Genomic DNA, 27926 nt, shown 5'->3' on the forward strand with positions numbered 1-27926 from the left:
AGGCAGAAGAGGAAAAGGAGGGAAGGCATATCCAGAAAGATTCCACCAGCTGAAGGACAGGGCATCCACTTTCCAAGCTGTCTTGTGGAAGGACCTGGTGCAAAAGAGAGGCAACTGATGGTTGAGATGGGATGCAAACAGATCTATCTGAGGACAGCCCCAAACTGCAGTTATCTTGCTGAATAAGCTGGGGTCCAACATCCATTCGTGAGGATCCAAAATGTTTCTGCTTAGGCTGTCTGCTAAGAGATTCTGATTTCCTGGAATTAACTGTGCCTGAAGATCTAGATTCAAATTTAGGGCTGTGTCCCATAAAGTCATGGCAAGTCTGCAAAGGGGGTAAGAGTGCGAGCCCCCTTGCTTGTTTATGTACCACATGATTGTGGTATTGTCTGTTCGAATTAGCAGAGGTCCTGGCTTCAAAAGATGTGCCATAGAAGGTGTTTGTTTGTCCAAGAGCCCTGTTGGCATTTTTCTAAGAAATGAGCTCCCCAAGCATAATCCGAGGCGTCCGTGGTTATGATCTGAGTAGGTTGAGGAAGACGAAAGGGCTTCCCTTCGTTCAAAACACACACCCTGGACCACCAAAGGAATTCCTTCTGGAGGCAGGGAATCTGTGGAATCATTGTATCCAGACTGTGGCAATGCTGAGACCATACACTCTCTTTAGGTACCATTGAAGTTTCCTCATGTGAAGCCTCGCATTTGGAATCAACAGGATGCAAGAGGCCATGTAGCCCAAAGCCTGCAGGAATTTTCCTTGCAGTGAGCTGAGTCAAGGTTGCCAAGGTCTTGAAGACTGAAGCCAGCTGTAACTGTTTTTCTGGAGTAAGGAAGGCCATCTGTAAACTTGTGTCTAGAAGAGCTCCCAAAAAGATAATTTGTTGAAAAGGAATCAAATGTGACTTTTTTTGTGTTCACTGAGAATCCCAGTAGTAGGAGAAGACGTTGAACAAAATGCAGGTGTTGAAGTAAAAGGTCTTTGCTGTCTGCCTGAATTAGACAGTCGTCCAGATAGGGGTAAATCTGAATCCCCCTGAAGTCTGCAGTAAGCTACTACTGGAGCCAGGCATTTGGTAAAAACTCTGGGCGCAGTAGATGAGCCAAATGGCAGTACAGAGAATTGGAAGTGTCTCGAGCCTGCCTTGAATCTGTGGTACTTTCTGCATTGTTGCCTTATGGGGACGTGTAAATAAGCCTCTTTTAAGTCCAATGCCACCATCCAAGCATCTTGTGAGAGCATTGGGAGAAGTTGAAGTGTAAACATCTTGAATTTTGGAATTTCCAAAAAGGTGTTTAATATTGAGAGGCCCAGAATAGGTCTCCAGGAGTTTTGCTTTCTTGGGACCAGAAAAAGTCTTGAGTAAAAACCTTTCCCCACCTCTAGAGGTGGGACAGGTTCTATGGCTCTTAAGGCTAATAAAGCGTCCCCTTGATTTAAGGCCTCTGTCCATTGATGTTTTGGCATATCTGGCCAGCCGGAAGGCCTTGGCAGAGTGTGAAAGTGGAATCTGTAGCCTTTCAAAATCACGTCTAACACCCATTTGTCCTGGGTAATGAGTGTCAAAATTTGGTAAAAAAAGAGAAAGTTTTCCTCCGAGAGGGGCATCCAGGGAAGGAGGACCTGTAGCCCAAGAGAGGGAGTCATTGGGTCTGCTTTCTTTGGGTTTGAGGTCTGTCTTCTCCCCTTCTAGGTGAAGCAGCAGTCCACTGTCTAGATCTGTAAGAGGCCTGAGCCTGTGCCCGACCTCTGGAGCGTCTATATCTTCCCCTTTGAGGCCTGTCAGAAGTGTGAAAAGACCAATTTTTGGAGGGCCAATTTCTAGAAAATCTAGGAGGCTGTACTTGCAAAAAATCTTTTACAGTCTGCATAGACTTGGCTTTTTCTTCCATCTTTTTAATAACCTTCTCAGCCTTAGATCCAAATAAGACATCATGCTGAACAGGGGCATCTAGCAATTTAGCCTTAACTTGTTCAGGTAAATTCTGCTCACGAAGCCAAGCATGTTTCCTGATAACAGTACCAGAGGCAGCAGCCCTGCAGGAAGCCTCTAAGGCATCAAAACCACAATGTAAACTAGGTTTGCTAACTTGTTCAGTTGCATGCAACACATCCTGTAATTCCTTGTCCTCAGCACATGCAGGAAAAGAAGAAAGCCTTTGTTTTAAAACAGATAAAAGAAACTGTTGATACTTAAACATGTGAAGCTGGCAATTTAAAGCTCTAATAGAAAGGGTAGCTGAAGTATAAACCTTTTTGCCCCACCTGTCCAAGGCACGAGAATCCTTTTCAGAGGGGATAGGATTCTTAGAGGAGGCGGCCTTAGCAGCCTTAGAACCCTGCAAAATAGTTTCAGGATCAGCAGAAGGGTTCTTAAATAAGAATTGATGGGAATCAGGGACCCTGTAAAATCTATCAGGCTTAGAAGGAGCAGGCGGCATAGAATCAGGATTCAAGTTAGCTTCAGAGAAGGCATCATCCACAATGTCAAGTACAGGAGGAATAGCTAAAGGCCTGTGCTGAGGGAGAAGAAGAAATTCCCCAAGTCTCTTTTTGGAAGCAGAATAATCCTGGCCCTCCCAATGAAAATGCTCCCTCATCTCGTGCAAGGTTTCCCCAAAAGAGAAATCTTCAGGGGGAGAGGCAGAGGGAACAGAGTCCTCAGCATCCAAATCCTCATAAGGAGGAAAACAGTAATCCTGATCAGAGGAGGATACAGAAGCCTGAAGAGAGGAATCATAAGGGATATCCTGTCTAGGCCTTTTCTCAGGAGGAGGGTGAGAGCCCCTAATCATAGTCAATAAATCCTCAGCCATCTGTAGTAATTGCTTCTGAGTCTTAGGAGCTGAATCCGAAGAAGCTTGAGCAGACAGTCTGGGTTTAACAGGAGTCTTTGACTTAGCCTTTGTCTTTGTGGAAATAGTAATATGTGAAGGCCTGAAGACCCCCTCAGAAGCCGGTACCTGCACAGCGGTTCCGGACCCATCTGAAGGAGTGACATCCGAAGGTCCTGCAGCAGACAAATTACTAGGCCTAGATGGCTCCCCATGGGAGTCCGTGTCGGTCATCGGTTCAGAAGTGGCGGATGACAGGGGCTGCAAAAGCGTCTCACTGACGACCGCCGAACCCGAAGCTGGCTCCGGCTGCAAAGTATCCTGTTTGGACCTCGGAGGCCTGTCCTTGTCTTTGCGTTTCTTCTGTATTCCTGTAGTCGGTAAAGGATCCGACGACATTCTGTAATTAAATAGTCTACCAAAGTAATTCAAGGCCCAATCGTACCTACGCTTAATAGTGCGAGAATTAAACCTGGCACAGAACCGACAGCAAGAAACGTCGTGGTCAGGGCCTAAGCAAGGTAGACAGTAAGAGTGGAAATCTTTGAGGTATTTGTTTTCCACACGATACACAATTATTAACTTTTTCTGACATCGGAGGAGCAAGAAAAAGGTTTCCCCAACGGGGTACTTAGCTTTGAGAAGAGAAGTAGAAAACTTCGGACCGACGACAATCACACCACGTTGTCTTGAAAACGCCAACCAACAAGCAGCGAACTGCTTTGCACCGCACGGCAAGAAAGACTGGGAAGATGGCGTTGGCTGTCAGCTTTATACCCATGCGTTCTGACGTCAGGGTTCTTGCTGATACAGCCGATGCCGGACCCAGACTTTGATATTCTGGCCGACCTCGGGCTGCCTGCCAGCAGGAGTACCCTACAGTTGACTGCAACAGTGAAACACGAAGAACATCTTCTTCATACAAATTTTACAGGCACAGGTTCTATTGTAGCCTGGGCTTGCAGTTCACGGAGAACAGCAGTAGAAGCTGAAGATGGCTATGGGGATGAGGTGCTGTACCATTCAATGGAGGGAGTTATTTCCAAGACCTGGCATTTTTTCTTTTCCCAGTTTGAGATGTACTGAGTTAATCTCTAACTGGGGAATCACAGGACTGAGGAAACGGAGGATTTGGAAGGCAGTCACAGAGATTTCTGAAAAGGGAGGCTTCTCAGACCTAGGGTCCCTCAGAGGTTTCTCTGGAATGCTCTTTCTGGGACTTCTTGTGCTTCTGAAGAGGTCTGGATCATCTTATAACAAAAGTCAGCTTGGCAAGGCAGTTCCCTCTAGTATCCAGGCAAAGAGGTAAGGCTTTTAAATAAGCTGACTGCCTGTGGACCAAACAATTACTGTCTAAATACAAGTCAGTAAGTTTGGCTTTAAATCCTCTGACGCAGGATGACTGCACAACTGTGAAAACATGCAAATGACACAGCCAGTAGTAGCTGTACTGGAAGAGGCCTCCACAGTATAACAACATTTTATACTGTGCCTGGCTACCTGAGCAGCCTGATTGAACATGGTCAGCATTTATTGTTTAGAATCTGAGCCCTGTGAATTCACCACTATCTTGTTTGAAGGGTTTAGTGTGGACAACAGGTACTTGGTCACCTGAGTCTGGTAGCAGTCCGGAATGCCAGAGTAGTAGTAGCAGTAGCAGTAATAACCTTCCTTCCCCACCAACCATGGCCCTACTTGTCTTTGTAGTCAGGGCACTGACACTTAGGAGCAATTCAGAAAGTTTGTTGAGAGAGAGACACTGAAGAAAAATCTGCCACAGAGTTCTAATACAGGAATTTAAGCTCATCAGGACCTTTGTAAAATCCATCTAGCTTTTAGAAGTAGAAGGTTGTGAATCAGCAGTTGTAGAGAAGACTGGAGAGCATCCAAAAAGGCCTCCAGAACTGGAGGAAAAGGAGTGACCACTTCCAAAAGAATGGGATATCTTTCTGGACCTCTAAGATCCAACTCCCACATGAAATGTTTCATCATGTTTACAACTGTCTCCCGAAAAGAGGCTTCCACTGGGGAGTCAGAGGAGATGGAGCCATCATCATCTGAAGGAAGTTGGCCAGAGGAGCGAATTACAGGAATAGGTCAGAGACATTTTAATTTTTAGAAGATGATGAATCAACTGTAATTTTATTAGAGGTGGGAGCAGTAGGGAGAGCAGAAAAAGGAAGGTTTCAAGGCACAATGGCCTTGAGTAGGCTTTGAGAGAAATCCATCCATTCCTTCTCTCTCTAGCAGGAGGAGATGGAGACATGCTTTGTCTTCTGCCTTTTCTTTGGTGTGATGTCCATTTGAACCACATAGGGCAGTTCAGAGCCCTGATGTACATCAACTTTCCGGGAATCTCTTTCCTAACTAAAACGTACAGGATATCTTCTGGCCCCTCTGAAAAAACTCCTGGTGCCTACTTCTCTGTAGAAGTATTCTCCTCAGTTGTATGACACTCCAATGCCATATTAGCATCCAGAGGGATTACAGCAGACCGCATCAGAGGTGGAGTCAGATGTAGAGTGGGTTCTGTAACCTCAGCAGATGCGTCGGGATGGGAGTGAACAGACATCCGGTCTAGGCCTCAAATTTTTCTTGTGGAACAGAGGTACATTAGGAGAGGTGGAATCTGCAATCTTGGGAGTGGGCCAAATACTTCAGATGCTGGGTCTCTCTCTCTCTCTCTATATATATATGTATAGATATATATATATATATATATATATATATATATATATATATATATATATATATATATATATATATATATATATATATATATATATAAAAATGCTGAGAAAACTGGACTGCAAAGTCTTGAGCAAAGAGGACTGGCAAACAGAGCAGGCCTTGCAGTCATGTTCCTCACCAAGACAGAACAAACACTGAAAATGGAGGTCAATGTAGGGAATGCACTTGCACTAAGCCATTCTAGCTAACATCCAATACAGATGTGGCAAAACAATTTTAAGTACAGGAGGTTCTGTAATGGGGCACTTACCGGTTTAATTTTAGGAAGAAATGGTACCAATGGCCAAGCAATAATCAGGTTGAGGGTTGCATGACAGTCTGGAGATAGTACAGTTGTGTACTCTTTACCATAAATGTAGATGTTAGAGTGTATTCACTGTTGCAGTCATTACATTTGGGTAATCTGCTGGTAGGTTGCCCTCAGTCGGTCTGAATTCCAAAGTCTTGGGTCCTGCGTCGGTTGCTGTCTTCTCTTCCATGACGTCAGGTCATCAGGGGTATAAAACATGCAGCCGACGCCATTTTCTTTAGTTTTTCTTGCCCCCAAAAAGGTAGCAAAATTATATATATATATATATATATATATATATATATATATATATATATATATATACATACATACACACACACACACACACGCACACGCATCAATATAAACTTTACCTTCATCTACAAGCAAATACACCACATAGGTTGTAGAAGATGGAGAAGGAAAGAAAAGTACAGTTTTGTACCTACCATAAATGTAGATGTTCGAGGATCCACATTGCTGCAGTCCTTACATATGGGTAGTCCGCTGTACTCGGTCGGCCCGAATACCAAAGTATTAGGCTGACGTCGGTCATGGGCGCTTAGATCTGACATCAGAGCGTCAGGGTATAAAAGCGCATGACCGACGTCATATCCTCAGTCTTTTCTTGCCCCAGATGTCAGAAGGCCCTAAAAAGAAAGGCCACAGCCCAAAAACAGGATACCTCCCAAAAACATGCCCAACAACAACCATCACCCAAACCATATAACCATGTCAAACTACAGAGGGGAAGGAGGGAGGGTAAATTGGACTGCAGCAATGTGGATCCTCGAACATCTACATTTATGGTAGGTACAAAACTGTACTATGTTCTTCATCTCACATTGCTGCAGTCCTTACATATGGGTAGAATCCCAAAGCAGAGGTAAAGGGAGGATGGCAAAATCATAAAGCATTAGGGGCTGCTAAAATGCCCTGTAATATTGCAGTGGCAAATCCAGCCCTAGACTTAGAATAAAGAGGAAGGTGGTAATGCCTGGAAAAAGTATGTACTGAACTCCAAGTGGCTGCTTCCAAAATATCTTTTGTAGCTACCCCCCTTAGAAAGGCAGTAGAAGTGGCAGTAGCTCTAGTGGAATGAGGTCTGATTCCAGCCGGAATCTCCTTACCATGATGGGAATAACAGAAAGAAATACAAAACCCAATCCATTTAGAAATATTTTGTTTTGAAACAGGTTTTCCCTGAGAACCCAAAGCAAAAGAAACAAAACTGCTGAGACTGCCTGAACCCCTTGGTTCTGCTCAAATAATAACATAATTGCCTGTGAATATCCAAAGTATGCAAAATCTTCTCCCCTTTATTTTGGGGGTTTGCATAAAAAGTAGGCAAATGAATAGTTTGGTTCAAGGCCACACTAGAAACCACTTTAGGCATAAAGGAAGGATTAGTACGCAAAGATACCCTATCCTTATGAAACATCAGGAAAGGTTCCACTGCCATAAGGGCCTGTAATTCAGAAACCCTTCTTGCAGAGGTAATGGCCAACAAAAAAGCAGTCTTCCATGATAAATACTTTAACTCGGCAGTAGCTGCAGGCTCAAAAGGTTGTAGAGTAAGCTTTTCCAACACAAAATTGAGATCCCAAGCAGGAGTAGGAGCTCTCGTGGGGTCTTATGTTCTTTGCCCCTCTAAAAAATTGCTTAAACAAAGGATGGGAAAATAAAGGAGGGTCACAGTCATAGTGAGCAGAAATGGCTGCAGCATGAACCTTTATCGAGGAGAAAGACAAACCCTTGTCCAATAACTCAGTAAGATATTGAAGAGAAACACTTAAATCAGGCTTGGAAACATCAAAGTCCTTCACTTTGCTCCAAAGAAAAAATCTCCTCCATTTATCAGTGTAAACTTTCCTTGTACTAGGCCTTCTGGCCTCCAAAATAACATTCAAAACTTGTTGTGGAAGCTGAGACCCTCCGGGGTCTAAAACAGAATATGCCAGGCTGTGAGATGCAGAGACTGAATCTTGACATTGAGGAAGTGATTGCCCTCCTGAGACAAAAGATGCGGAATCAAAGGCAGAGGCCATGGAGGTTCCCGTACCAAACTCCTCAGTAGTGGGTACCAGTGCTGTCGAGGCCAATCCAGCGCTATCAGAATCATGGATGGCTTGTCTATTCTGGCCTTCAGGAGTACCTTGGGAATGAGAGGCAGAGGTGGAAAGGCATAGACATGAAGATTGCTCCAACTGAATGATAGAGCATCCACCTTCCAAGCTGTGGGATGAAACATTTTTGTGCAAAACTTTGGCAACTGGTAATTTAGTGGAGAAGCGAACAGATCTATGTCTGGAGTCCCCCATAACACTGTCAACTCTTGAAACACATGAGGATCCAGTTTCCACTCGTGAGGATCCACAATTTGTCTGCTCAACACATCCGCTAAGGAGTTCTGTGCTCCTGGTAGAAACCTTGCCTGAAGATTGAGGTGTAAACTGAGAGCAGTCTCCCACAAAATCATCTTGCCTGCAAAGGGGGCGAATGGGTTCCCCTTGCTTGTTGATGTACCACATGACAGTAGTGTTGTCTGTTTGAATCAACACCTGTCCTGGGAGAAGTAAATCCTTGAAAGCCATCAATGCAAATTGGACTGCTAACATCTCCTTCAAGTTGATATGCAAATGTTGAAGTCTGACAGGCCACGTGTCTTGCACCCATTTTCCATTGAGGTGTGCTCCCCAAGCCTTGTCCGAGGCATCTGTCGTTAGAATCTGACTCGCCTCTGGTCGGGTCACAGAGAGTCCCTTGTTTAGGTGACATTCCTGAGCCCACCACAAAAATTCTTTCTGAATGCAAGGTATGATCCGAATGACAGTGTCTAGATCTTGGCAGTGTTGTGTCCATACATTTTTGAGATACCATTGAAGCTTCCTCATATGCAGTTTGGCATTGGGAAGCACCAGAATACAAGATGCCATGAACCCCAAGGCTTGAAGGACTGTCCTTGCAGTCAGCCTGGACTGTAGAGACATTTGATGGAAATAAAGAGAAAGGCTTCTTTGTTTGTCCGGGGTCAAAAGGCCATCTGGGAAGCTGTATTCAGTCTCACACCCAGAAAGCACATGTCCTGAGAGGGTACTAGACTGGACTTTGTTTCGTTCACAGAATACCCTAGGCATCTTAACACTACCATCACATACTGTAGATGATGCAGAAGTTCGTCTTTGTGTTGTGCAATAATCAGGCAATCGTCCAAATAAGGATAAATCTGTATTCCTCTTAACCTGAAAAAGGCTATCACTGGAGCCAGAACCTTCGTGAACACTCTGGGCGCAGTAGATAAGCCAAAGGGCAATGCAGAGAACTGATGATGTAAATTTCCAGCCCGAAAACGCAGGTACCTCCTGCAACTGGGCCTGATAGGAACATGAAGATAAGCCTCTGAGATCCAGCGTTACCATCCAGTGATCTTTTCCCAACAGAGGTAAAAGCTGTTGTAACGTCAGCATTTTGAACTTTGGAATGTCCAGGTAAGTGTTGAGGATAGATAAATCCAAAATTGGTCTCCACGTGTTCCCTTTCTTTGGCACTAGAAACAGGCGAGAATAAAATCCTAGTCCCAGTTCTGACAGAGGAACTGGCTGTATAGCTCCTATTTGAAGAAGTAAAGAAATCTGCTTGTGAGCCTCTATCCTTTGCCGAGGAGGAACGTCTGGCATGCCTTTGAAACGAGGCAATGTATGGAAACAGAACTTGTAGCCTCGGTTTATAATGTCCAATACCCATTTGTCCTGGGTGACTAAAAGCCAGTTTTGCTTGAAGAGTGCTAACTTTCCTCCCAAAGGAGCTGCCAGGGAAGAATAATCTGGCAGCTGAAAATGCAGGTCATTGGGCCTGTTTACGAAAGGACTGGCCCCTGCCCTCACCTGCAGATTGTGCAGGTGAACTCCAAGTTCTAGGCCTGAATGTACTTTGAGCTCTGCCCCTGCCACGTCTAGATCTACCCCTAGACTGAGAATCAGAAGAAGGGTAGGTCCACCCCTTAGTAGGCCAATTTCTACTAAACTTTGGAGGTTGTACCTGCAAAAAATCTTTAACAGTCTGCATGGACTTAGCCTTGTCTTCCATTTTCTTCAAAACCAACTCCACAGGGGGACCAAACAAAACTTCAGACTGTAAAGGGGCATCCAGAATTCTAGATTTAACGTGCTCGGACAAATTCTGATCCTTAAGCCAGGCGTGCCTACGAAGAACTGAACCAGTGGCAGCCACCCTAGAATAGGCCAGTACAGCATCAAAACCACACTGCAAAGAATGCTTACCCACCTGTTCAGAGACATGTACTAAATCCTGCAATTCTTTACACTCTATGCCCTCTGCCAAAGCATCCACTTTAGATTTTAGCTGAGAAAGGAGGAAATTCTGATATTTCAACATATGAAACTGGCAATTTAAAGCCCTCATTGCTAAAGTAGAAGAGGTATACACCTTCTTACCCCATCTATCCAAAGCTCTAGCTTCCTTATCTAGAGGAACCGGATTCTTCACAACAGAAGCTCTAACACCCTTAGGCCCCTGACTAATAGTTTCTGGGTCCGCCCTAGGACTCTTATACAGATATTTATGAGCCTCAGGCACCCTGTAATACCTGTCCGGTTTAACTGGCGCAGGAGGCAAAGAATCTGGATTAAGGGAAGCCTCGAGAAAACATCTTGAACAACATCCAAAACAGGAGGTATAGCCAAGGGTCTATGCTGTGGTAAAACAAGAATTCCCTAAGCCTCTTCCGTGAATCAGAGAAATCCTGTCCTTCCCACTTAAAATGCTCCCTCATGGAATGCAGAGTTTCAGAAAATGAAAAATCCTCTGGAGGAGAAGCAGAAGGAGTGGAATCCTCTGCATCAGAATCCGAATAAGGGGGATAATCTTGAATATCTTCAGCAGAAGAGTCTGAGTCATCTGAGGCCTGATCCAAACTTTCCAACTCTGGCTCCACCCTGGGCCTCTTATCAGGAGGGGGCATAGAACCTCTAATTAAAGTAATCAAATCTTCTGCCATTTTAAGCATGTGCTTTGTAGGCACAGACCCTGAAGTACCTGGAGGGACACCAGAGGAAGGCAAAACAGACCTGCCCTTAGAAGAAGCCTTAGAAATAGTAGCAGAAGGCCTAACCACCTTAGGCATAGAAGGGAGAACAGTAACTTGAGAGGCCCCTTCATCTTGACCTGACTCCTGTGAGGCCACATCCTGCAAAATCAAAGTTTCCCCCTGAGACTCAACAGAAACTTCAGCCGGATCCACCTGCTCCACTGTAGTTTCTGCAGGACCGGCGTCCGAAAAGGACGAATCAACCTGTCTAGGTTTCAAGGATTTGTCTTTGCGCTTCTTCGTGGAAGCGGGCGTCGGAGGATCCGACGGCATATTATAATTACACCGCTTACCAAAGACTAACCTAGCACAATCTAACCTTCTTTTTATAGTGCGCTTATTAAACCTAGCACAAAACCGACACCCGACACGTCGTGGTCCGTCCCAAACAAGGAATGCAAAGAGAGTGATAATCCCTATGCGGTATCTGTTTCCCACAAGAAATACAATTATTCACTTTTTCTGACATCCGGAATTAACTGAGGCAAGAAAAAACAAAATATTCCCCAACGGGGTACTTAGCCCAACTTGGTTTCGGTCTGAAACTCAGAATACGAAAATTTCAGAACGCCGAACGGCACTTGCAACGCTGCTTCTGCATCGGACCATGCGGCAAAAAGACTGAGGATATGACGTCGGTCATGCGCTTTTATACCCTGACGCTCTGATGTCAGATCTAAGCGCCCATGACCGACGTCAGCCTAATACTTTGGTATTCGGGCCGACCGAGGACAGCGGACTACCCATATGTAAGGACTGCAGCAATGTGAGATGAAGAACATCTTCAGAATGACAGGGTGATGGTGGGAGGTTAACCTGGACTGCAACAGTGAATACACTCGAACATCTACATTTATGGTAAGTGTACACAACTGTACTATGTTCTTAGTGTTTCACTGCTGCAGTCATTACATTTGGGTAGAATCCCAAAGCTATGGTTGGAGGCTGAGCTAAACAGCATTAGGTGCGGCTATAAGGCCCTGCAGCATTGCAGTGGCAAAGCCTTTCCTGGACTTGGAGTAGAGAATCAAATGATAATGCTTTGTAAAGGTGTGAACAGAACTCCAAGTAGCAGCCTCTAGAATTTCTTTGGTTGGTAATCCTCTGAGAAAGGCTGCTGAAGTAGCTGCAGCTCTGGTGGAATGAGACCTAATGCCCTTGGGCACAGGTTTACCATGGTGTAAGCAGCAGAAACGGATGCAGTGGCTTATCCACTTTGAAATTGTCTGCTTTGAAATAGCCTTTCCTTATGTTCCTGCAGCATATGACACTAGTAATTGCTCAGTTTTTCTTAGAGCTTTTGTCCTGCTCAAGTAGAATCTTAGCTGTCTGTGAACGTCCAAGGAATGCAGAATTCTCTCCCCCTTGTTCTGCAGATTTGGATAAAAAGTTGGCAGATGAATTGTTTGGTGAAGAGGCACACTGGAAACCACCTTAGGCATAAAAAGTGGGATTTGTCCTCAGAGACACCCTGTCTGGGTAAAATATGATAAAAGGCTCTACAGCCATGAGGGCCTGTAGCTCTGAAACTCTTCTTGAAGTAATTGCTAGTAGCAGAGCTGTTTTCCTTGATAAGAACTTTAGAACAGCGGTAGCAGCTGGTTCAAATGGAGGCAGGGTGAGCTTTTCCAACACATAATTGAGGTCCCATGCAGGTAATGGTAATCTTCTAAGAGGACTTAAATATTTGGCACCTCTAAGACACTGCTTTAGTAAAGGATGAGAAAAGATTGGTGGCTCTGTATTGTAATGAGCCGAAATGGCAGAGGCATGGATTTTGACGGATGAGAAAGATAGGTCTTTGTCTAGCATCTCAGTTAATTACTGTAATATCAGAGGAATATTTGGTTCTGCTGCATCAGTTCCTTGTGCTCGATTCCAAGCACAGAATCTCTTCCAGTTGTCAGCATAAGATTTTCTAGTACTAGGCCTTCTGGCTTCCAAAATGACATCCATCACAGCTTTACTGAGAGGTGTTGTTTGTATGACTACATGATTAGCCATGCTGCCAGGTTCAGTCTGTAGTTGTTTGTGCAGGATCTGATCATTTTGCTGGAACAGTAGTTGTGGTCTTTGAGGCAAGGTCCAAGCTGGGTATTGATCCAAGTTCCTTGGGATTGGGTACCAGTATTGGCGGGGCCAGTCCGGGGCAATTAATATCTTTGGCTTCTCTTGTCTGACTTTTAGGAGGACCTTGGGTAGAAGGGGCAGAGGAGTAAAGGAGTAAACTGATAGGTTTTTCCAACTGAAGGATGGGGCGTCCACTTTCCATGCTTGTCTGTGTTAAGTCCTTGTGCAGAATCTTTTCAACTGATAATTTTGAGGAGAGGCAAATAGATCTATGTCTGGGCTCCCCCATTTCTCTGTTATCATGCTGAAGACTTGCGGATTTAGTTTCCACTCGTGAGGATCCATAAGGTTTCTGCTTAAATCGTCTGCCAGAGTGTTTTGCTTGCCTGGCAGGAATTGAGCTTGAAGACGTATTTGGTAGGTCAAGGCTGTATCTCATAGTGCCATGGCTAATCTGCAAAGGGAATATGAGTGCGTGCCCCCTTGCTTGTTTATATACCAAACGAGTGTGGTGTTGTCCGTCTATCAGTTGTTGTCCTGGATGAAGAAAGTCCTTGAAGGCTGTTAGGGCATTTTGAACAGCTAGCATCTCTTTCTGGTCGATATGTAGATGCATTTGTTTTGGTGTCCATAAGCCCTGAATGCATCTTCCTGCCATGTGGGCCCTCCCCCCCCCCCCAGGCATAATCTGATGCGTCTGTTAAGGTTTGGCTGGCAGGGGTTAGAATGAAGAGCAGTCCCATGTTTTGGTAACATGCCTTTACCCACCACAGAAACTCCTGTTGCAGACAGGTAATGAGAGGAATCACTGTTTCCAGACTGTGTGAATGCGGACTCCATAAACTTTTTAGGTACCATTGAAGTTTCCTCATATGCAGTCTTGCATATGGAATTAGTAGAATGCAGGATGCCATGAAGTCCAGAGCCTGCAGAATTTGCCTTGCAGAAGACTGGGCTTTTGTTGCCAGTTTGAAGTAAGTAGTCAGCTGCCTCTGCTTGTCTGGCCTGAGGTAAGCCACCTGGACAGTTGTATCCAAGCTTGCACCCAGGAATGTTATCTTTTGAAAGGATACCAGTTGTGATTTCTTTTCATTTATAGTGTACCCTAGGCATGTTAGAAGCCTTTTCACAAACACCAGCTGTCAAAGAAGAGTGTCCTTGTTCTCTGCTTGAATGAGACAGTCGTCCAAGTAAGGATAGATTTGTATACTTCTTTGTCTGCAAAAAGAAATTACTGGTGCCAGGCACTTTGTAATGACCCTGGGCGCAGTAGATAAGCCAAAGGGCAGTGCAGAGAATTGGTAATGCATTAAGCCAGCCTTGAATCTGAAGAATCTTCTGCACGATTGTCTTATTGGGACATGCAGATATGCCTCTTTTAGGTCTTAAGTCACCAGCCAAGCATTCTTGCCCAGCATGGGCAGAAGCTGCTGCAAAGTCAGCATTTTCAATTTTGGAATGACCAGGTATGTGTTCAAAATCGATAAATCCAGTACTGGCCACTAAACCTTGTCCTTTCTGGGTACCAAGAACAATCTGGAGTAAAAACCTTGTCCTTTTTCCTGTTCTGGTACTGGCTGAATGGCCCCCATATCCATGAGGGACGTAACCTGTTTCTGTGCCTCTGCCCATTGATTTTTTGGCAGATCTGGCCAACCATTTGCCATTGGCAGAGTGTGGAAATGGAATCTGTATCCCTGTGATACAATGTTTAGTACCCACTTGTCCTGGGTTATTAACTGCCAATTTTGCAAAAAGTGCTAATTTTCCCCCTATGGGTGCTGCCAAAAGATAAGTGCTTGGTCTAGGCAAAGGGAAGTCATTGGGATTGCTTTCTGTAGGTTTGTGCTTTATCTCCTCCAGATTTGGAGGTGGAAGTGCCCCATTGCTTTGACTTGTATGAATCTTGCGCCTGTTATCTGGAACACTTAGGGCGTCTGGATTTGCCCCTTTGAGCTCTGACACAGGAAAGGACCAATTTTTTGTAGGCCAGTGTCTACTGAATCTTAGTGGCTGCACTTTTAAGAAGTCTAACAGTTTGCATAGACTTAGCTTGGTCTTCCATTTTCTTTAAAACCTCTGCTGCCTTAATACCAAACAGAGAATCATGCTTTAAAGGTGCATCTAGCAATTTAGCTTTAACATGATCAGGCAAATGTTGTTCCTTTAACCAGGCATGCCTCCTAATCACAGATACAGTAACTGCGGCCCTGCAGGAGGCCTCTAAGGAATCAAAACCACATTGCAAAGTATGCTTTCCAACCTGTTCAGCTGCATGCAATAATTCCTGCAATTCTTTATTTTCTGCACATTCTGAAATCATCATTTTCTGTTTCAGCAATCCCATAACAAGTTGCTGGTAAGTAGACATATGAAATCGACAGTTTAAGGCCCTGATTGCCAAGGTTGCAGATGTATAAACCTTTTTTCCCCCATCTGTCTAGTGCCCTTGAATCTCTGTCAAGAGGGGGTAGGATTTTTTGCTGTTGAGGCCATAACTCCCTTTGGACCCTGTGAAATAGTTTCAGCATCAGCAGCAGGGTTTCTAAATAAAAATTTATGCGAGTCAGGGACCCTGTAATATCCGTCAGGCTTACTGGGAGCCAGAGATAATAAGTCAGGGGTCAAGTTTGACTCCTAAAACACATCATCCACAATGTCGAAAACAGGGGGAATGGCTAAAGGCTTGTGCTGAGGGAGAAGGAAATCCCTGAGCCTCTTTTTTGATTCTGAGAAGTCTTGACTCTCCCAGTGAAAATGCTCCCTCAAAGTATGCAAGGTTTCTCCAAATAAATAATCCTCAGGAGGAGATGCAGATGGAACAGACTACTCAGCATCAAAATAGTCATAGGGAGGAATAATTAATTCCTGATCAGAAGAGAAACCGGATCTTAAGATTCATCATCAGTTTCTTGCCTACGCCTCTTATCTGGAGGGGGATGGGTACCCCTGATCAAGACAAGGTCTTCAGCCATTTTGATCATTTGTTTTTTAGGCATAGAGGCCTGTGCACGTGGCTCATGCGTCTTTTTTTAGATTTAGAAGTTGCTTTTGTCTTTGGTTTTGCAGCTGCCGGTTTGATATACAAATGTTGAGGTATGAATACACCCTCAGAAGCCAGTGCCTGCTCAGCAGCTCTGGACACATCCGAGGAGATACATCCGTCGGTCCAATACCTTGAGTATCTTGTGACACACCGGACTCCACATGGGTGTCGGTAGAGGCCTGTGACCCTAAGGTAGCGGGTTTTCAGGGGGTGCGAAAGCGCCTTACTGAGTACCGGCGAAACGGCGATTGGCTTAGGAGAAGCTTAGTCATCAGTTTTGGATCTCGACTGCCTTTCTCTGTCCTTTTCTTTGCATTTTTTTATGTACTCCGGTAGTCGGATTGCTATAGGACGACATTTCTGGGTAGTTAAATCTGTTTCCAAAATACTTTGATGCAAAAACATACCGACGCTTAATAGTGCGTTGGTTAAATCTAGGACCAAACCAACAGCCAGGCACTTTATGATCAGGGCCTAGGCAAGGAATACAGTATAAATGGAAATCCTTATGAGGTATTTGCTTCCCACAAGTAATACAATTATTAACTTTTTCTGACATCGGTAAAAAGCAAGAAAAAAGTTTTCCCAACGGGGTACTTAGCTATAATGAAGACGTTGGTTCTGAAACTCAAAATCAAATATTTCAGTAGTCGGCCGACAGGCACTTGCGAAATGCTTCTGCTTCGGGCACCACGCGGCAAGAAAGACAAAAGAAAATGGCATCTGCTGCATGTTTTATACCCCTGACGTCAAGGAAAAGAAGACAGGAACCGACGCAGGACCCAAGACTTTGGAATTCAGGCCGACTGATGGCAACCTGCCAGCAGATTACCCAAATGTAATGACTGCAACAGTGAAACAAGAAGAACATCTGCACTCATACATCCACCTATATACCCCCATGCTTGAGAGCCGAGGTCATACAGATGTACAATACAGAGAAGATTAAGCTTTGGTAGCCCAGAGGGAAGTCGGTGGCAACAACCCATCTGTTTGGAATACTGCAACAGTGATCACACTCAGAACATCAAGAAAAAATTAAGACATAACGGTATCAATTCAGCTATCCATCTTGCTCAAGGTTAAGGCGGACAGCAGAACTGTTTCCCATGTTAACAATTTCAGAGAAGAGATGGTTATATGTACAGGGGGAAGTTGATTTAACTTCACTAAAACAAGCTTCCAAAACCAAGGAGAAACCTTATTTCTTCTTGGTCTAATATGCAAATAGAAGCTAATGGGGGAATTCACTGGCAAACAGGCTGAAATGGACCAAAAATGTACCTTTGCTGTAGTATATGCTGGGTCAGACATGAGCAATTCACACATACTGAGGAACAAAAGGTACTATTCACTTGAGATCGTTACCATTCTCTATTTTGTCACCAAAGAAAAAATCTTTTCCATGTGGGCAAATAAAATTCCTAGTGCATATTTTCTTGTCTCCTTCACTAGCCATTGCATTCCCTCAGGAAAAAAGTTGTCTGGAAGGAAGAAAAAAAAAAATATATATATATATATATATCATCCAAACAGTCAAGTTCAGGTTCTGAATATTTGAATAAATCAAAGATATATCCTGTGTGAGCAAGTCCATCTTGTGAAGAAACTTGTTAAATGCCCTTGACCAAATACATGAAAAGGTAAAAATCAGTGTTGTCTGGGCCAAAAGGGAGTCACCACCCACGTATCTGTTAAGACCTTAACTACTACTTTTTGCAGAATTTTGGAAATAAAATGAAAGGTGTATAGGAACATCTCTGTCCACGGAATTAAACAAACATACATCTTCTAGGCCTCTCTGCAAGGTATCCTGTAGCAATACCAGCATATCTATATGGCAGACTCACCACTGGTAGACTACTCAGAAGGGTCTGTCCTGGATCTGCTCAGGGAGTTTGCCACTGTATTCTTTTCTGAATGGATATACGTTTATTGAAGGAATAAGTTGCAGTGAATAGCCAAGTCACATGCAATCTTGGCTAGACAGCAAAGGGGATAAAGGCCTTGTTCTGACCTTTTTACATACTACATTACAATTGTGATTAGAAAAATGCCTGGAGACCATAGCGGAGTTAAAGCTTTCAGGACAATGATACAAGCCACTCTCTTTTTCAGGTTGAAATGTTTGTGCCTGCATTGCATTTCCCAAATTACTTTAACTTTGGAACCCCCCCCCCCCCCCAAGTATGAAGCATCTGAGGCCACAGTTTTGGCAACCAAATGAGCTCTTTCTTTGCAACCCTGAGCTGGAACGGAATTATAGAACATGAGAATGTTGAGCCAAAATAGACTTAAGGAACCACTGGATCTTTCTCATGTGAAGTCCAGCAGGAACATTCAGGCTGGAAGAGAACCTGAAAACTAAACTTCCTACACATTTTCTTGCAATACAGATTTTCTATAGGGAAAGACTGAAAAAGTACAGGTGATATGTTTGCATTTTTTCTAGGAGCAGAAAGACAGTCATCAGATAAGTGTAAACGATATCCCACGAAAACCAGACTAAGTTGGAATCAGGGGTGACTTTCTCAGATTCAGGGTGGATCTTATATAATTCAATGTGAACCTTATGGCTGTTAAAATGTCCAGACTTGAGACAGAGATCAGGCAACTGACAAGATAAGGAAAAATGTGCATGCACTGAAGTCTGCAGTCAGCTAAGACTCCTGGAATGGCAGATAATCCAGAGCGCTAAGTAGTAAAATGATGATGCAGTCCTAAAGCAAAGACTTTTAAGAAGGATCTGTACTTTTTTTGAAAGGGAATGCAAAGATGAGCATCATTTAGGCTGGAGTGACAAAACTGCTTACAGTTTCAAATGAAAAATTGAATTATGGAATCTGCATAAAAATATTACATTTGGATTGATAAACAAACCTCAAGGTGCCTTCTTTTTCTGGATATCAGGAAAGTCCTGAAAAACCCTTTTCGCAGATGATACGAAGGCACTAGCTCTACTAACCCCAAAGCACAGAGTTTAATACAACTGCGTGAATCAGGTGAAGTTGATCCTTTAGCATTCTGAGGAATTCCTGACAGAGTGGAAAAGGTTACATATTGCAGTTTGTAACCGTAAGAGTATGTGGTTGTCTGTTACGCAGAAAGGCAAACAAACACATTCCCAGAAATTTTCAAAGGAAGACTGGGGGGTTGGCAGAGGTACTCAAGCAGGTTTTTCTTGGGAGTGTTGGAACCCTGAAATCCCATTAGGTTTTTTTTTTTTTTTTTTTTGAGTCCCCTTGCCATTTTCTATTAAACTATTCTTTTCTTACCCTGCTGACCAGACTCAACAAGTTTATGAAACGCCATGAACTGGATGGTTAGTTCCTTTGAAACTTGGGATATGGAGATTAGAAAAACGGTACAACTCCCTGCACGAGTTTCACTCTCATAATGTTTTGAAATTCTCAGGAGCATTTCCAAATTACAGGAGCATTTAAAAGCTGAACTTTAACATCGTCATGGGAGAAATGCAGCTTTAAATAGGCATGCCTTCTCAAAATAGTGCCAATAGCAGCTACTCTATAGATGACATCCATAACATCATAGCCACAGGTGTGCCAACTTATCCTGACAAGCAGAATTAAGCATGTCCAACAAATCAGACTTCACATTAGATTTAGGAAGTTTTGTCAAAGTCTGAGCAATGATACAAGGAACCTGATCAAGAAGATGTGACTGTTAAAAGTTGTAAAAGCTAAGGGGCAACTTGGTACACTTTTCTGCTACATCTACTGGCTCTGCTGATCTCATCGTTAAGAATGGGGTTAGATGGGGAAAAGGTTCTTGTTCTTTTGACAGGGTCCAGAGAAATGACATCACGACAGACGGGCCTTTTTGTATAGATGCTCACATGAGTATCAGGAACACTAAACATGTCTACTTTAACAACACCATTATTTCAGTGTGTGCCCTCCCTTCACTCTATGATGTGTGAACAAAACAGCTATCAGACACAAAAACAGGAAGAAAGCAGGAGCTCATAAATCAGTCAAGAAAGACATTTAATCCTCACACCAAACTAGGAGCTTTGGGGATTAGAAAAAAATAGACAGGAACTTGGGTGGAGGGATTGAAACTGAGGAAGGATGAAAACAGCCAACACAGATGCATAGTCATGGTGAGTATGTAACAGACATGGTGAGTATGTAACTTTTACATCTGATGTTGTCTTTATCATCCATTCCTCAACTAAATGGGCAGAGTCCAGAGCAAGAGAAAACTCAGGGTGGTCCTCAAAGAGGGATATTCCAGAGTACAGCGTAGCCCAATGCTGCTCTATTCTTGGATAAGATATCCAATTTGTAGTGATCAGCAAAAGTATGTGAATTAGACCAAGTAGCAGTTCCACAAATGTCATCTATTGACACTCAAAATCAAAAGGCAGATGATGTGGCCACTGATCTGGTGGAACGAGCCTTAGGTGGTCTGGGAACTATCAATCTATAGATATATATATAAACATATATATATATATATATATATATATATATATATATATATATATATATATATATATATATATATATATATATATATATATATATATAAACACACATATATACACACACATATATATATGCATATATATATATATATATAAACACACATATATACACACACATATATATATGCATATATATATATATATATATATATATATATATATATATATATATATATATATATACACACACACAAATATATGCATATAAAAATACAAATCAGTAAGTCACTTTGCTAATGTCGCCTCTGAGACATGTTTCCACTAGTTCGGCTTTGGAAAAGGAATGAAGTTTACAGTTACGTACTTACCCTAACTTGGCATCTGTCTCATCTGTAGTCCTCATTCATCATGTTAGAGTCAAGGATCTGATGAACGAGGATCAACAATACGAGGATCAACAATACAGATGGAACATTATGGTAAGACAACTTCTTTATCTGAAGTTGCTAATACTCGTTCACTCTTTACGTCTGGGACATTCACCAGCTTTCTTTATTCCTGGGAGGGTCTCATGGAAGGACATTCCTGAGCACCACTGAACCAAAAGAAGCTCTTCCTCTGGAGGCCAAATCCAATTTGTAATGGTTGATGAAGTTATGAGGTCTAGCCCAAGTTGCAGCTGCACAAATGTCATGTAAAGAAGCTCTAGCATGGAAGGCAGCAGAAGTTGCTACAGACCTTGTGGAATGAGCCCTTATGGCTGTAGTTAGAGGGATATTGTGCTCTTTGTAAAATAAATGTTACACAGTCAACCATTTAGCCAATGTGACCTTAGAAACAGCACAACCTAATCTAGGTCCAGAATAGGCCAAGAATAACTGATCTGACTTGCGAGAAGCCTTAGTTCTTTCCAGGTGGAAACAAATTTGCCTGTGAATGTCTAGGGTATGTAGGCAATGCTCTCCCCCCTCTTAGAATGATTGGGAAAGAAAACTGGCAATTAAATGGTTTGGTTAATGGACATTTCAGAGATCACTTTTGGCAGAAAGGAAGGATTAGTTTCTCAATTACACTATCTTTATGAAAGGTCAAGTAGGGCATTTTGATGCACACAGCTTGAAGTTCAGAAATACATCTGGCAGAAGTAATGGCAACCAAGAACAAAGTTTTCCATGAAAGAAACTTGAGGTCGCATGAAGAAGCTGGTTCAAAAGGTGGCATTGTCAGAGCTTACAGGACTAATGACAGGACCCATGGCTGGGTAAGTTCTCTAAATGGGGGGTTTCAAATGATTTTCGCCTTTTAGAAAAGTCTTGCATAATTTGTGTGACATAAGGGAAGACTCTTGGACACCTGCGAAAATTAGATACTGCGGCCAAATGAACCGGAATGGTAGAAGCAGAAAGGCCAGATTGGAATAAACTTGACAGGTATTGCAGTACCACCGGCACCAGTGTTGTAAAGGGATCTATCTGCTTTTCCTTCAGCCAAAATAGTAAACCTTTTCACTTACTGAGACATTTATTTCTGGTGGAAGACTTATGAGATGCAGTAAGAATGTCACGTACTGGGGAAGAAAGATCATTCTGCCTGGCAATCACAGGAAGTGGAGGAGCCAAGCTGCGAGCTTCAGGCTCTTCAAGTTGGGATGAATCGGGTTCTGCGGATAGGAGATCAGGTCTGGAGTCGGATCGAGAATCCATGGTTGATCTAGCAGGTGATAGAAAGGGGAATCAAATTTGACGAGGCCAATATGGCGCTATGAGGATTACTTTGCTCTTCAACAGGCAGGCTTTCTTCAGGAAATGAGGGAAGAGGGGGCAAAGCATAAAGTAGACCCGAGGGCCAATCGTGGACTACAGCACCCCTGAGTGACTGTCCCCGAGGGGGAATCATGGAGAAGTAATTGCTGCATTTGTAATTGATTGGGGGTGCAGAGAGGTTGCAGCAAGGGAGAACCCCGAGTTTGAAAATCTCTGCCGCTACTAAAGGATTCAGGACCACTCGTGAGGTTGTAGAATGCACCTGCTGAGTCTGTCTGCTATCACTTTGGAACTCCCAGGAATGTGTGCTGCGATGAGAAAGCAGTTGGTGACAATCGCCCATTGCCATATTCTCACGGCCTCCCGATAAAGTGGGTAATATTTGGTTCCGCCTTGTTCATGTACCAGACTACCGCCATGTTGTCTGATTGTATCGCAACAGTCCCTGACGGCAGTAGTGGACTGAATGCTTGCAACGCTAGAAGATCGCCTTTAGCTCTAGGACATTTACATGCAGATGGGCCTCCATTTCGGACCACGTGCCCTGGACTGTCTTTCCCTGAAATAACCCCCCCCATCCCATCAGGGAAGCACCCGTGGTCAATGTAGCCTTGGGCTGTTGGGGGTAAAGGGGTGAGACCATTGTGACAGTTTCTGTGACAGCCATCAAATTAAGTCTTGTTTGCACCTATGGGTTACCCGAATTTTGGATGACAGAGGGCAATGAAAAGGATACCACTGGGTGAGTAGTAGCCATTGTAGAAGCATCATGTGGAACCTCGCAAGGGGGACAATAGTGATGGAGGCTGCCATGGAACCCAGCAGCTGGAGAACAGAAAGTGCCATGGATTTTTCTCTTGAAAAGATCGGTATGAGTTGTTTTATCCTTAGGATTCTGTGCTCTGGAATGAATGCTCTGAAGTTTTTTGTATCCAACAGGACCCCAATGAATTCTATGGACTGAGATGGGGTCAGGCTGGATTTTTGCCAGTTTATAGTTATGCCTAGCCTTTCTGCGGTGTGAAGAGAATATGCCAAGGCAGCTTCCAATAGATGTCTGGTGGGGGTGGTAATGAGCCAGTCGTCTAGGTATGGAAACACCTGAAATCCCTGTAGTCGCAAGTGAAATGAGACGACTGCCATGCACTTTGTGAACACAGTGGGGGCTGTAGAGAGTCCCGAAGGGTAGTACTCGGAACTGGTAAGGACTGGCTCCCGCACTGAAGCGAAGGAATCTTCTTGATGGTCTGTCCACCTTTATGTGGTAGTACGCACCTTGAAGATCTATAAAGCACATCCAATCGTCTTTTTCCAAGAGTGGGAGGACAGACTAAATTGTGAAAATCCAGAATTTCTGTACCTTTACAAACATGTTTAATACACTGAGATCCAAAATTGGTCTCCAGTCCCTGGTCTTTTTTGGCACCAAAAACAGTAGAGTAGAATCCGGATCCTATCTGGTCTGGGGGGACTACTTGGAAGACTTTTTTCTAGCAGCTTTGAGATTTCTAATGCTGTTTCTTCCCTTTGACTGGGTGGAACATCAGAAAGGTTTCTTAGGGGGACGGGACAAAGACTGAAGGGGATATGATGACCTCTGGTTATTGTCTTTTGTACCCAAGAGTCGGTGGTAATGGTTAGCCAGGGAGAAGGGTACAAAGAAACAACCCCTAACCACTTCCAGAGGAAAGCAGTTGGGCCGCTCTTTAGGAGTGCTGGTAGGATTGACCAGAGGAGTCGTCTCTGGAGCCCTGGCTTCGCACACGTCCTCTGCCCCGAAAGGGGTGTCTTCCATATGAGTTTCCCCCTCTGCCTCTAGGGGAGAAATCAGCTTGTGCGTCACAGAAAGAACTTTGAGACTTTTTGTGCCACATCTTCCCACTCTTCGGGTTTCTGGAGAAAGACCACTGAGGGGAAGAGTAACTGATGCCCACGGCAGGAAGGGTCTTACCATCTTGTTCACATCTAGCCAGTGTGTCTTTCACCTTGGGTCCAAATAACGAAGAGGCTTCAATGGGAGTGTTCAGAAAGGAAGCCTTGAAGGGTTGCGCATGGACACAGGCACATCCAGACATGCCATCTCATGACTATGCCTGCACCAGCTGCTCTAGCTGCTCCTTCTGATGCATGAGAAATCAAACGCATGGAGGAGTTCGATACTGATTCAAGGGTGGCTAACTGAGGCAACTTTGTCACAGACCTCATCAGACACAGCTCCGGCCAAAGTTTCAGAGAGCTCAGAAATTAAGTCTCTTTTTAAAGCCTGGTAAAATGTGCCATATAATTCAGGGACCTAACTGCAAAGGTCGCTGATGCAAAGGTACACTTCCCTAATCCGTCCAGTGCCCGGGACTCCTTGCTGGGCGGATGGACAGTCTGGCTCTCTTCTGCCAGATCCTTTTTAGTTGCAGTCGCCACCACCATGGCATCTACTGGAAGACCTTGGGACCAGTGGGGGTCAGTATCTGGAGGGGAGAAGATTTTATCTGGCCTCCGGGGAATAGCTTCAACGGTGTCAGGAGCCTTCCATGCACGCTGCACGACGAGCCAGACAAGTTCGTCGGCAGGTGGAGTAACCCGGGAGGTAGGGGGCCGGGCACGAAAGGCCTGCAGGAACACAGACTCTTCAGAGACTGGTTAGAGGGCTGCCAATTACCCCTATGTTTAAAGATTTAAAGGATATCCCCAAAGGATACCTCAGAGGGTGATTGAGGGGACCCTTCCCCATCATCAAAATCCATCTTCCATGAGGGACTCTTCTGGGGAGTCCACGTGCTTCCTCTTACACAAATTCATGTGATGAACTTCCTCAGAGGGAGATCCTGGAGAAGTCAGCGCAAGAGGGGCCTCTTCTAGGAGTGTATCCTGAGGCCCTTGTGCCTGGTGTCCGCTAGCAGTGGCTTGTGAGAGTTGCAGGCAAGAGGACAGAAAACCTGGTGGCACAGGATCGCCTACAGTGGCAAGAGCCTTCTCCATAAGTTGAAAGGCTGGTCCACCTATGGAGGGGTGGGAGCCTACAGTCACCCCTCGCTCAAGCAAGCCAGCCTGCCGACTATGATTCTCAGGATGGCAGCCATGGGACACAGGGGAAACCGTGTCACAGCTAGCATCCTGAGAAGTGACAGGAATAAAGTCTCTCTCCTGCCAAAAGGGCAGTTGCGGTTCCTTAGTAAGGTCTACAAAAGGACCCGCAGCAGGGGAGATCTGTGCTCTAGGAAGGGGCTTAAAGACTGAAGATGATGGAGGCGAACAAGCAGGGATCTCAGAGGAAAAATGTTCCCCTCCAAGGGAAGGATAGGTCCTGGGAGGTGGGATTCCTCTAGCCAAAAGCAACTGGTCCACAATGCGTGCCACATCATGTTCAGAAAAGCTTCTAGTGAATCTCATGGACATATCTGAAGGGGAGTCAGGTCTATCTAGAGATGGAGTAAATTGATAGCCCGCAAAAGGGTCTTTAAAAGGAGAGTAAGTTGTAACTGCAGGTAGGATTGGTGTCTGCACCGAAGGTAACGGTGCTGTAATGGCTTGTACTATTGGTGCCTGCACCGAGAGAGTTGTCGGTGCTGAGAACAGAGTCTGCACCAAGGTCAGTGCCGTAGCGGTAGTTCGCACCATAATCGGTGCCATTAGAATCTGCGCCAAAGGAGTACTCAGAACCGACTGGAGAGTCGGTGAATATGATGATACAGGCACCAGAAAAACCCTAGACGTCGCAGCAGTCTGCATCGACTGTATGGTTGGTGCCAGTGAAAGGGTCTAAGCAAAGGAGCCCCTCGGTTCCAATGCTGTCTGAAGCACACTTGGTGCCATAGTATGATTCGGTGCAGACTGCTTCGGAGCTGTAGGTCTCGGCTCTGAAAGCCTCGGAGCCAAAGAGGTCCGTTCAGAAGATGACACTAACTTTCTTTGGTTTCAGTTCCTGGGGGTCCCCAGCAGGTGACGAAAGACAGTCTTCTTTAGGTTGTCTGTCTTTCTATGGGAGCTAGGAGGTGATGAAGCCTCCGACCAAGAAATAGCCTCTGTAAAGGGGGTTTTCATAACACTCTTTAGAATAAGTTTGTTTTTCCTCTCTAAAACGGTTCGGGAAGAAATATTTTTACAAATCCCACAAGGTAGATCAACAGTTAAGTGAGGTTCACCCAAGTAGTACACACACAAGGCATGTGCGTCTGAAGTAACTTGTGGCCACAACTAGTACACCTCTTAAAGCCCAGACAACCTTTCTTTTCTGCCATGATAGTGAGAAAAAAACAGGTAGAAGTGAAAGAAAAAGAGAAACTAGAGTACCAGCTATGGTACAAAGAATACTGGAAGATGCGAGGGGAAAGATTAACAACAATGGTAAAGAAGATACCAACAAGTTAAGAAAGAGGGAAAACACAAAAGACAGAGTCGCTAGATGCGATAGGGTAAGAGACTATACAAATAAATTTCCTCAAAGAAAGGTAAATTTACGAGGTAATAAATCAAGTAAAGTAACTTAGCTCAAAAGCAATGGCTTGACACGACTGAATGGCGATGTGGCAAATGTAATCTGAGGTAACAGGAAGAGGGTAATAATGAGTAAGAGTTTAGCGCAAGAGTTTGTGGCTGGCGCGAGCTTGGAAGATGGCCGGCTCGGTTCCAAGGTCAGAACAGACTACCCAGATGTAAGGAATGAACGAGGATTAACATCATCAGATTGAATGTTTTAAGATGTTCATCCAAAAACTCCCTATATTTTGTAAGTAACCCCCTACCCCAGAAACTACAGGTCTCCCTGGAGGGTTCCTTAAATTTTTATGAACCTTGGGGATCGGAAAAAGCCTAGCTTTTTGGGGAATTTTAATTAACAGCTTTTTTAATGTCCTTACATTCAAAAAAAGCCAAGCCTTTCTCCTCTTTAAAATTTCTAATAAACATGCATTAAACTCCACACTGGGATCCTGTTCCAATGTTCTATAAACAACCCCATCGTTTAACAATTCAAAAACCATTTTATTGTATTGTTCTCTAGAAAAAATTACCCATTTCCCTCCTTTATTTGCCTGAGTGAAAACAAAGTTCTCATCATTACTTTGCAGTATTTGCAATGTGCCCTATTCCTCTTCAAATTATATAATCTTTTTTTTACAAAATTCTTATATTCACATTCAATTTCTTTACAAAAGGTCTTTTCAAGCACATTAATGGCAAGTGTTCTTAGGAGGAACAAAATGACTTTCATAAGGGACAGGCGGAACCATTAACATTTCATATCCAGTAACAAACACCCCCTCCCCCAATCATCATTACTTTTATTACTGTCAATTCTGCCATATCCTGGACATAAAATTCCTCAGACTCATCTTGCAAACATCAAAATGTCCAAGTTAGTCATGTTGTATGGGCCCAAGTCCTTCCGCCCAAAACATGGCCAGCTCAAAGTTCACATTAACATTTATCTTCTCCTTCTCCTGCTGTTCGAACTTGGACATGTCATCATTAATTTATCCAGGTTTGAGATTACTGATAATGTTAAATGCTTGTTAAATAAGGGTATAAAACTTGTACCCACTCATTTCCCCAGCCTAGCAGACATACTGCTTGAAGTTGGATGCTTCTGTAGTAAACTGAATTTAGTCATGTTTTTTTCA

General features: G+C 43.9%; 1 protein-coding gene across 1 annotated transcript in view; it reads right to left on the reverse strand.

Moving 5' to 3' along the window:
* Positions 1–27926, reverse strand: part of KDM6A (lysine demethylase 6A) — a gene marked incomplete in the record, with an annotated part of 3528619 nt that overhangs the window by 2302028 nt on the left and 1198665 nt on the right.

The sequence above is a fragment of the Protopterus annectens genome, chromosome 5.part0, assembly GCF_019279795.1.
Source record: "Protopterus annectens isolate FY-2018-M chromosome 5.part0, PAN1.0, whole genome shotgun sequence".
NCBI lineage: Eukaryota > Metazoa > Chordata > Ceratodontiformes > Protopteridae > Protopterus > Protopterus annectens.